This window comes from Crocuta crocuta, unplaced genomic scaffold (genome assembly GCF_008692635.1).
Source record: "Crocuta crocuta isolate KB4526 unplaced genomic scaffold, BGI_CrCroc_1.0 scaffold230, whole genome shotgun sequence".
Lineage (NCBI taxonomy): Eukaryota > Metazoa > Chordata > Mammalia > Carnivora > Hyaenidae > Crocuta > Crocuta crocuta.
The window spans coordinates 938,006-948,871 of NW_027527393.1; the positions used below are offsets into that span (position 1 = coordinate 938,006).

A 10,866-nucleotide genomic window follows, 5' to 3' on the forward strand; every position below is an offset into this window, starting at 1 on the left:
TGTTTTTTACTTGGATCCTAACAAAATAATAGGTTTCACTTTTATGTAAGCTTAAATTTTCAGGTTCATTTTAATAAGAGACAAAGATAATCCACTAAATGGTTTTGAAATAAAGGGGAGAGGTAGGGAACAGAGTGTCATAATGTAAGAATGTTTTATATATGAGCTAACAAAATGCAAGCTACTATTCCACCGCCTTGGTTGAGGTAGCGTACCAGGATGAATATATAAAAAATAAACTCTTTACTTCTAGCTTTGTAGGTGGGAAAAAAACTCGGCAAAAACAACCTAAATACTGAAAGAATAAATATTGGCTTTTTAAAAATGTTGTATTTATTTCTGAGCAAGAGAGAGAGACAAGGTGAGCAGGGAAGGGTCAGAGAGAGAGAGAGGGAGACACAGAATCTGAAGCAAGTTCCAGACTCTGAGCTAGCTGTCAGCACAGAGCCCAATGCAAGCCTCGAACCCACAAACCGTGAGATCATGTCCTGAGCCGAAGTCAGACGCTTAACCGACTGAGCCACACATGTGCCCCAAATATTGGCTTCTTAAACCTTATAAGGAAGAAATATAGAAGAAATTAAGAACACTGAATATGAGGTTAGAAGCCAATTGAGTGCATTTGCTTTCATCTGACCTTGAAATCCCATCACATGACCTAGAAATTCTGCTGAAGCTCTCACATGATAAACTTAATCTTCAGAAATCACAAGAAAAAGTCTCATTGAACTATTAGTTCATTAATCTTACTGCATCTCAGCACTGCTGTTCACTTCATTTTAAATTATTTTGTGTTCTATTTGTGTCATGGAAAATCTCATTCCATCCTCATTATTTTCTCTAAATGGCCTGTGCTCATCTCTTTAACCAAAGGTTGAAAGTCTTTCCATATGTTTGGCTTACCATCTGATTATTTAGAAACTGTGTGATCCAGCTCGTTTCAAATGACAGAAGGCATTCCAGTGCAATTAAAAACTTTCCTCTCTTTAACTCTGACTCATGAATAGCTGAGTCTCCAATATCAGGCTTCTTTCCTCACACACATTTGACATTGTCAAACATTCTCTCAGAAGTTTGTCTACGTCAATTCAGTGTTCAGTTAACAAAGGCAATGGATGCCCCTTCCTTCTCAGGGATTCTATTCTCTGAATGACTGGCTTCTGTCCACTATCACTGCCCTCTTTATAAGGATCTGCCATATCCTGTAGTAGGTGGTCATGTGGAATCCATAATTTGCATTATTGCTGTGCAGTCTATTACATATGACCTTCAGTGTGTAGTCTTAGCTGCTATTCAAAAGCTATTTTTCATGTATTTTTTAAAATTTTCTTGTAAAAGAAAAACAAAAAAGCATAAATACCTTTTTCTATAAAAGATAGTATCTGTTAACTAGTTCATAGATACAAATTTCTTTTTCTCTAAAAATAATTTAAATGGACATTTCTATTTGCTAATTTGGATAAAATTTACAATATCATCATGTTTTTCACATTTTGATGTTTTTGCATTATCAACAATATAATCTGTTATATCTGGTTTATAATTACTGCATACCAACTAGAGACACTAACTTTCTGAACTTATTTATAAATAACTTAGAGTCATTATTTCACTGCTCAATAAATACATGTATTAATTATCTCTCTACTCTGCTCTCAGACTAAGCCCAGTTCTAGTGATGGATTTTGTCCTCAAGGAGCTCAGAGTCTAATAAGAGAATGAAAAAGAAACATGAAACATTATAAAGCAATGTAATAAGTTCTCTAGTAGAACAAACACCATGCATTGTTTCCCAGAAGCTTTGATGCAATAGGAAAGGCTTTAAGAGGAAGGAAATGCTGGAGTTGGGTCTTGAGGTATAAGAAATTACTTAAATAAATAGATTGAGGACATGCATCTCAAGTAGAGGGACAACCCAGGAAAACAGCTCAGAAAAAATTATAAAGGCTTAAACATAATTAACTTTAGATACTTCAGTAAGATTTGGTCACAGCATGCTTTGAAGGAAGCTACAGAAGAAACAAGAGAATAAAAAAGAGCCAGTTACTTAAGTGTCTTACAATCCATCCTAAGGTATTTGGATTTAACACTAATTTAGAATGACACTGAAGTACTTTAGGCAAAAATATGAAATGATCAAATTTACCATTTAGAAATACTGGATTCAACAACAAAGTGATCATTGCAGTTTCCTTAAGATAATTTCAGGGAGGCTAAGAAATAGAAGCCAGATTATAGAATGTGGGGCATTTGAGAGATCATAAAATGAAATAACCCAAAACATGCTTCAAGGAGGCTTTCATGAAAAGCAAAGAAGTGAGATGATTAACAGTTAGAAGGGGATGCAGGGTAAAGTAGGAGATTATTTTTTAAAGATCAAAGAGACTTGATCATGTTTATTCTTTAAGGGAAGGGATACAGCAACAAGGAAAGAAAGATTAATGATATAGGAGAGAGAAAAGACAAGGAATATAGAGAAAGCTTTAAGCAGATGAAAGGATAAAATTAAGACTCATGTGGAGAATACTTTTACAGAGAAAACAATTTTTTTAGTAAAGCAAAAGGAATTCGGTTTGGGACAAATATGGACAATTTTTGAGTTGTGAGAGGGTAGATTTAGAAATTCATGCCCGATGGCATTATTTTCTCCTAGGAGTCAATGTCATCTGCTGAGAAACAAAAGGCTAGATAGAGGTTAAAATAACATCTTGAAGAGAGTTCTAAAGTTTTCAAAAATGAAGAGGCAAAAAGAAAGGTAGCTTTCTAAGAACTGCTAAGTTCTACTGAGAAGCCCTCTGGGCTATGATCCTTAAGCTAGGTCATAGGTTATAACAACAATTCCAGATATTTATGAGTTAGAGTCATAAAAGAAGTAAAAGCAAAATGAAGTCCAAATACACATGTTAAACAAAATAAAAACTTACATCCCTATCAGGCTCACAGTCCAGGGATGTGTTCCAAGTTACTGAGCAGATATTCTTCATAGGGCCATTTAGAAATCCAGGAAAATGGCAGCTCCGCCATCTTTACATGGCTTCCAAAATTGGTCTGGTCTTTACCACTCCAGCCAACAACATGGGGAAGCACTTGCAAGGATGGAGCCTGGAAGTGACATGGATACTGCTGCCTCTGTTCCACTGTGAGAACTTGACTCTAGGTCATATTGAACTTACAGTGGTAGGGCTAGGGCTGCCAGTGACATCCTACTAAGATTTTCTACTAGGAATGAAGTCGCTCCATAGTACTATTTTTGAGTTCTCCATAGCCATGTTAATAGACTGAACACTGGAGCAGGAAAGTAGGTGGTTGGACTAAACTCTCTGGGCAAGAGTGGTCTTCAAGAAAAGTTTTCACTAAACTTCAACCAATGCAAGGATATGGGAAGAGCAGTGCAGAGATGACTGCTTGAGAGAAAATGCATGATCTAAATGGCTTTTATTTTAAGTACTGTCTAAGGATTACAGTCATATTTATAAATCAATCTTTTTGCATTCAGACTGTGGATTACCCTTAACTTCTAAACACGTGAAGAGTGCAACATTCTATGAATATTTATGTGAATGAATAACAAAGATGTACCTACCAAGAATTAAAGCACTTCGAGAGATTGGATGTGAGGGTATTTGACTTACATTTTTATAAGCAGTTTTAAGCATCTGTTTATCCAAATATCTTCTCTCTGTCTGTCTCCTTTTATTTAGGGAGGGGAGTATACAACCACCTGAATGTACCCCTGCAGAGTATTTCATCAATTCAAATTAAAGATGTATTTTACAGTTGTCACTGATATATGACTTTGAGAATATGAACTGCTGTATAAATGTTAAATGTTCCCATCCTCATGAAAATCACATTTCACCTCAGAGCTGTGTCTGGTTTTGCTATTCATTATTCATTTGAAGTCAGAGTTTTCCATTTTCAATATTATAATTGATTTGAATATAATTAAATGTTGTCACAACTGGCAGATTGTCACTTTCCTTGACCTCCTAGCATGTATCTGCTCTCATTTTAAATACTTTCTTTTTTTTCTTAATCTCCTTCAAAGCAAAACAGAACCATTTGCTCTATGTCTCTAAAAATTCCATTTAACAAAATAGATCTGTTCCTCTTTCCTTATTCCTAACCCTTTTATTTAACAAGAGCTTTTTTCTGTCTTACACACCCCCAACAGTGTCAGCCTGACTACCTGAAAGCCAATGCACGTAGGATTTGCATTAGGAAAAAAACTATGTGTTTTGTCAGCTTTACATCCCACACAGAAATCATGGGTTCTAAGTTTAGAATAGAAATTCAAACCAATATAAGTGGCACTTCATGCTGGGAACAAATTGGAGTTGTAAAAGACGCTTGGGATTAAAATTCATGCTGTCTTGGCATGGCCAATAAGTAGAGTAGATGGTTGGTTAGATACAAAGAGTAATGTAGAGAGTGCTCTCATCCCAAAATGTATCACCCAGTGGGGAAGCCTGTTGTACATAAGTCAAAGGCTCAGTCCTATCATTTAGAAATTGAACTTGAAAGTTTTCTACTAAAAGGCAAATAGCATTTGGAAAACAAGATTAGGTTAGTTTGGAATGTATGGATGGCACATACCCATCACAATCACAAAAGTCTTGTTTTTGAGGATTTTGCCCTTTGAAGAAACCTTTTATTTATCTTAGCCTTCTCTCCCAAGAGCTGAATACAGTCTGGAAACTTCAACACAACATTCTATGCAGCCACTACAGTTTATCCTAGTTGGCCCTGATGATGAACTTAGTTGCCATGATCTTGGGAGGAGTCAGAAGAACAAATTGAAAGGGTTGTGACATCACTAAAAGGACAGATTAGGGGTGTTTCCAATGCCAAACTTTTAGGAACTTCTAAGTTTGGCTTTGGGACTGCTGTTACTCTTTGTACCTAAGTGTTCAGCATCATAATCTGCAGAGACAATCAATTCTGACAATTCACCATTTCATTGGAACTGTAAAAATCAGCAGTTACTTCAGCTGCTTCAAATTAGAAGGATATATAATTTTGTTTCTGCTTTGGAAATGTTGTGGACCAGAGACATGTTTGATTTAGTCACTGATTACATTTACATTCCACTGTAATGGATTAATCTAGCAGCATCACACTTTTTGTTTTTTAACAGAAAACTTAAAGGCAAAGGAAAGGAGAAGAAAAAAACATAAAATGTTATAAGAAAAAGATTATTAAGTACCTGTTGATGGATGGGACACTTATTTCAAAGTGGAGTTACTTTAGAACTGTCTAGGATATGTACACTTATAGTTTTAAAGATCTTAAAAATACTGAAAGAGTACTATTGTCATTTTGCAGGGAAAGAACTGAGAAGCCAGGAAGCCCGAGTGACTTGCTCATATTTACATCAGTTTTGCCCTTTAGCCCACGGCAATTAGCCCTCTGCTCTTCACATTGCTCTTTGATGGTTGTTTTTGTTTTTGTTTCTTTTTAACAAAAATACCACTTATCATAAATTCCAATTCCCTTCTGTTATTCTGAATCCCCAAAAGAGGCGGACGATTATACATACTTGTAATACGTGGGGTGTGAACAACATTACCAGTACTTTCTCCATTTTTCAGCTCCATTTTAATCTCTTTATGTCTTCATTATTCCCCACTTTATAAAGATATTTTCCATGCAGAATGGCAAGTTATGAGCCTGGTTATAGATCCCACATTCACTCAGATTAATCAGGATTATGACCTGGGAAGAAAGAGAGAGCTGTTTTATTTATCAATGTTCATATATAAAAATTATAAAGATTGACCCTAACTGGTGACCTGTATTACTTACATCATATGCACATCTCCCAGTCAATCTCTGTGAGATTGGAGAATAGGTCAGTTTGGCCCAAGTCAATCTCATATGGCCTGAGTGGCTCAGTACTCATGACTGGAAGCCTTACCAGAAGCCTCCAGGATAAGGGGAAAGGAGGAACAATTGCCCAAGGAAGAAGATACTATTGTCAGAAGATGGTGAAAGGATTACTAAACTGATTGTGTATGTGACCAGAAACACCCCCTCCCCCACATAAATCATATATACTTCATCCCAGACTAGATAGATATAGATAGATAGATAGATAGATAGATAGATAGATAGATAGATAGATAGATAGATAGACAGACAATGTCCTGCCTTATTAATACCACTATCTCACATATAACTAAAAACATGCTGGGGCACCTGGGTGGCTCAGTTGGTTAAGTGTCTGACTTTGTCTCGGGTCATGATCTCATGGTCTGTGAGTTCAAGCCCCACATCTGGCTGTGTGCTGACAGCTCAGAGCCTGGAGCCTGCTTCGAATTCTGTGTCTCCCTCTCTTTCTGTCCCTCCCCCACTCATGCTCTATCTCTCTCTCTCTGTCTCTCTCTCTCTCTCTGTCTCAAAAGTTAATAAACATTAAAAAGATTTGTTTTAAATGCATACCTCTTCTCCAAAGAATGTAAAGAAAACTGGTCACTTTATTTATCTCTGGATGATGAACAATACTCGATCTGATCTATATATTTGTTAGTTTATTTGTTTATAATCCTGAACCTAGAGCTAAATAATAAATTTAAATAATCTCTACTTATTTACATAATGGTGAGGAGATAATAATGTTTTTAAAACAAAGAAAAATAAGTAACATGTGGTTGTCCCTAGTCTACAACATCATACACAGTTTGGAAAAGAACAAGGACTAATCTGTTGTTTCTGTTTCCCTTGAAAAGTATACATGAATAATGCCACAGCACCATCTTGAAATTATAGTCTCTCCTTTTACCTTTGTACTTTTCCGAAGATTGGCCTTACCCTGAGGACCCCTGTCCTCACACAGTCTGTCAAGCAGGGGCAGTATTTTCCCTTGTACCTCGGGGCTGGGAGAAATCTTGGGGCATCCTCCTTATTTCTCATTATCTTTCCAACAGGATAAATCTCCCTTTTCCAAAATGCATGCATTTACTATACTTCTTCTACTCATTGCCATCTCTTTATGTGCCAGCGAGCCTCCTCATTTATTGGCAATTTTAGCACCTATATCAGTGGTTTGTCCATTTCTATTTCTGTCATACATACATGCAATTGCTCCACAAAACCATAGTGGAGACTGAGGCTAAAGAGAAATGTGTGCCCCTCGACACTTCAAAATATCTTTCTATATATTGAACCAAGCATTAAAATTAATAAAATTCTACAATCAAAATACATGGCTAGGAGAAGAGCTCCCCAATGCCTAATCTGTTTGCACATCCATGCCTACTTTCATAAATCCACTCAGTGTGAGATGTGCATCTAAAAGGGCCTAGGAACTTTGGGCAGTTTGGAAATGATTGTGTGTATTAATAGAAACAGTGTTTAAACATGTGTTATATGTCAGGAACTGTGCTAAGCACTTTTCAAAGATTACCTCATTTAATCTTGGGTGCCTTCCTCACTTCTCTCTAACTGATGATCATTAAAGCAAGAGTTCCATCTATCCTGCTCATAGTCATGTTGTATCTCTAGTACCTAGCATAGTGCCAGGCCCTTGATATAGTTATAATAGTAACAGTATAAATATTGAACCAGAGCTGAAAATGAATGTGGATAAAAAACTTCAAATGATTTAACCTCTTTATTTGCTTGAACCCTTTAAGACTGGGTAATTTTGAATGGTTTTATGTTTGTATAAAGGCTTTCCTAACTGAATTAGAATATTTCTGTTGAACAAACATGCCTCAAGAAATTGGATTTGGTTTCAGTGGCTTTAAATGACACAGAAATTTTTCTTTTTCTGGTATAATGGGCTTATACATGAAAAGTAAATCCACTTGCAGTAGAGTCAGATGAGGTAATTAGTACCAATTCCCCCACCAGAGACAACAAGAAAAGCTGGACAAAATGTTTTTAAAAGCCTATATTTTGAATTAATAAAACAATGAAGATTAATAAGCAGTGATCCAGTGTGGATATTGGCTCAGGTTATGGTTAAGATTCTCTGTTTTTGAGATTATTTGCAATTTCAAAAGGGGCAACTGTAGTTTAGACTTACTTGGATTTTGGATAGTCTTCATGCATGAGGAGAACAGAGATTTGGAGTACATTTGGAGTACAGTCCCTCATACACACACACAGACACACACACACACACACACACATACACACTCACGCACTGCTCAACCCTGAAAGGCTGTACCTTGGGGTAAAAGGTGAATCTAAAATAAGACTCCTCCACAGAGACTGCAGCTTAGTCTCATATAGTATTAAATCCAGAAATTGTATTAAGATAATTTTGAAAATGTATTTCCCTGTGATACCTAGCCAAAATGATGATGATGATGATCCTAGGTGGGGGATAAATAATTTCCTGGCTCACAGATTATTTCTACCAGGTGTTTGCAAATATAGTTAGAAGACAAACTTAAAAAATACTCAGGCAGTAACATGAACCAGCAATAGAGAGATTCCAAAAGCCTCTGATATTAGGGATATCAGATACTGATTTTAAGATAGGTATACTACTTGCTCAAGAAGATAAAAGACAAGTGTGAGAGCTTTGGAAGGAGAATAAAAACTTCCAAAAATGGGAATCCTATAACTGAAAAACACAACAACTGAAATTAAGAATTCATTTAATAGGTTATATAGAGGATTAGTCCTAGCCAAAGGTAAGTTAAATAAATATATCCAGACTAAATATATTTCAGCCCAGAGAAAGGGCTGAAAAATACAAATGAAATGATAGGGTATAAGACAAACGTGGTTGAAACAATGTTATTAGGTATATAGTCAGAGTCCTCAAAAGGTAGGTCATATTTTAATAGGTTATGATTGATAACTTTCCAAACTTAAGTGATGTCATCAAGACATAGTTTCAAGAAGCATGAAGAACTTTATGAAGAATTAATATAATGAAACCACACCCTCTGGAACATCAGTAAAGCTACTTAAAACCAAAGATAAAAGAAAAAAAATCTAATTACAGCAGGAGAAAACAAAAGCGGTTACCTAAAAAGAAGCTTCAGCTGAGTCAGACTTACAGCTGACTTTTATACAGGAAAATTTAAGCCAGAAGACAACGTCTTCAAAATGTTTAGAGAAAATAAGACAACTGAGAATTCTATTCCTACCTACAAATATCTTCCAGATATAAAGATAAAATAAGGACATTTTTAGAAATACAAAATATGGAGACATAATACCTGTGATAAAAAAAGAATTGGAGCACCTAAGTGGCTCAGTGGATTAAGCTTCTGACTCTTGATTTTGTCTCAGGTCATGATCTCACAGTGCTGAGATGTATCCCAGCAGCAAGCTCAGCATGGAGTGTGGAACCTGCTTGGGATTCTCTCTTTCTCCCTCCCTCTCTCTGCCCTTCCCCATCTAGTTATCTCTCTCTCTCTCTCTCTCTCTCTTTCTCTCTCTCTCAGAATGAATAAATAAATTTTTTTTTAAAAAAGTCTAGAAGTCACTGTTTAATCAGAATAAAAAAAACTTTGGAAAAAAATTAAGAAGCAAGATAAAAAGTAAGCATATGAGAATATTTGAGTGGATACTGATCATACAAAACATCAACAATGATGCTTTAAAGTCTTTAAAATATAAGAAAAATTAACTACATTGGTTTAATGGTGTAAAGTATTCTAAACTCCTTGAGTCATTCAGAAGCAGAGTGAAAATAACAATTAGAATGAAGCTTTGGTAAGTGAAGAATATTGCTTTTTCTAAAGACCACTAAAAGAATTTAAGGATGGGGGCGCCTGGGTGGCTTAGTCGGTTAAGTGTCCGACTTTCGCTTAGGTCATGATCTCGCGGTTCGTGGGTTCGAGCCCTGCGTCGGGCTCTGTGCTGACTGCCAGCTCAGAGCCTGGAGCCTGTTTCAGTCTGTGACTCCCTCTCTCTCTGACCCTCCCCTGCTCAGGCTGTCTCTCTCTCTCTCCTAGAAATAAATAAAAATAAAAAACAAACAAACAAACAAAAAATTTAAGGATGTATATTATTCAAGCTAATAGAAAAAAAGAATTTTTAAAAAACTCAATCTAAAAGAAGTCAAAAAAGAGAAAAAGAACCCAAAGGAGGAAGGACAAGTAGAAATGACTGAGATGGTAAAACTAAAAATTATTGGTAATTATAATAAATGTAAAGCAACTAATGATCCATTTAAAAGAGAACTCAGACTGGATTAACGATACCAAGCTCAACTTTATGTTGTTTGTAAAACACTCATCTGAAATATAACAATACAGAAAAATGAAAAAGAGATTAAAAAAAGATGTGCTTTGTAGTATCAACCAAATAAAGCAGGAATGACAACATTAACTACCAGACAAAACTAACTATAAAGTAAAAAGCATTGCTATAAATTGCTATAAAGAAGGCTACTACATAACAAAAAAAAAAGTTATAATGGACTGGGAATACATAACAACATCAAATTTGAATGCACTTAACATATACTTGAGTTATATAAGAAAAAATGTACACAAAGTTTTGAGGAAAATAGATAAATCTACACACCTCTCACCAGCTGATTAAAGAAGACAAAAGAACATCAGAAAGATAGATTTGAACACTGCAACCACCATAATAAGACAGGTATTACACAGTACAGTTTAAACTGCAAAATAAGCATTCTTCTGAAAATAAAACTTTTATTAACTTTTTAATTGTTCATGTTCTGACCTATAAAATAACTCATGTTTAAGAGAACAAAAATATATGTGTTTTATTTTACCAGTTGATATTTATGTGAGTATATATTTTTTAAGTTTATTCATTTTGAGAGAAAAGGAGAGAAACTGAGCAGGGGAGGGACAGAGAAAGTGGGAGAGAATCCTGTGCTTAGAGCATGGAGCCCAGTGTGGGGCTTGATCCCATGAACTGTAATTA

The 10,866-nt window shown here is 35.6% G+C and overlaps 1 long non-coding RNA gene across 1 annotated transcript; it reads right to left on the reverse strand.

Annotated features, from left to right (window-relative positions):
• Positions 1-5,575: 5,575 nt before the first annotated feature.
• LOC144222267 (uncharacterized) lies at positions 5,576-9,242 on the reverse strand. The gene is made up of 2 exons (XR_013332356.1): positions 9,180-9,242; positions 5,576-5,715 (listed from the first exon to the last, which is right to left on the reverse strand). It is a non-coding gene; the product is annotated as an uncharacterized LOC144222267 (long non-coding RNA).
• Positions 9,243-10,866: the final 1,624 nt, after the last annotated feature.